At 36.9% G+C, this 946-nt stretch overlaps 1 protein-coding gene across 1 annotated transcript in view; it reads left to right on the top strand.

Annotated features, from left to right (window-relative positions):
• Positions 1 to 946, top strand: part of LOC307215791 (dual specificity protein phosphatase 13A-like) — a 75,731-nt gene that overhangs the window by 33,265 nt on the left and 41,520 nt on the right. The gene's annotated exons all lie outside the window — the stretch shown is intronic.

Raw genomic sequence — 946 nt, 5'->3', positions numbered from 1 at the left:
TTTTCTGTTTGTTTTTGATTGCCGATATGCAGTTTGTAAAGGGATCACAAACTATTCTATCCTCTAAAGAAGTTTCCTGTAATGGAGAAGTGGCTATTAAGAAAACACATCATTTAGCCATTAAAACAAAATCAAATGAGCCAAAGCCAGGCAAGTGAAGGTACATTATGGATGAGATGAGAATGGAATTTGCTTTTAAAGGGTTTTTGTACATGCTTTTGTATAAAACAATGTTTGTGTAGTGCTTCATGAACACTGTATAGTAATTTCTACAACCACTTAGAGGTCTTAAGTTTGAGCAAGCGGTATTTAAAATACAAAATAATATATAAACAAATAAATGTAAAAATAAACAAGTCCTTTCCTGCAGACTCATCTTTTAATGCTGAAGTTGCAAATGTTGCTAGACTACAAATTCCATCATCCCTGATAACTGGCCATGCAGGCTGAGACTGCTGGGTATTGGAGTCCAACAACATTTGGACAGCTACACATAGCCCATTCTTCATCTAATAACTTAATCCAGGCTTCCTCAACCTTGGCCCTCCAGATGTTTTGAGACAATTCCCATCATCCGTGACCACTGGTCCTGCTAGCTAGGGATCGTGGGAGTTGTAGGCCAAAAACATCTAGAGGGCCAAGTTTGAGGAAGCCTGACTTAATCTGTTTTACAGTGTCATGTTTTTAGATAAGTTATTCCCACCCTGAACCTATGACAGAGTGGATTGGCAATATGAAATATATATATAATACAGTGAGGGTTTAGATTAGTGCAATTTGAAATTATTCCACAATCCTAAATGAGATTTTGGCATGCGCTTAGATTCTCACACAAGAAATAAGGTAGCTTTAAAAGTATAGATACGTTCTCTCTTGATCCTGAATCACTTGTTTAGAGTGCCACTTTGTTAGGCTGGAAATAATCCAGCTAAAATCCATTATGGAA

The sequence above is a fragment of the Podarcis cretensis genome, assembly GCF_951804945.1.
Source record: "Podarcis cretensis genome assembly, chromosome: 5".
Lineage (NCBI taxonomy): Eukaryota > Metazoa > Chordata > Lepidosauria > Squamata > Lacertidae > Podarcis > Podarcis cretensis.
The sequence above is the reverse complement of the archived record's forward strand: the minus strand, read 5'-3'. Positions and strand labels throughout refer to the sequence as shown.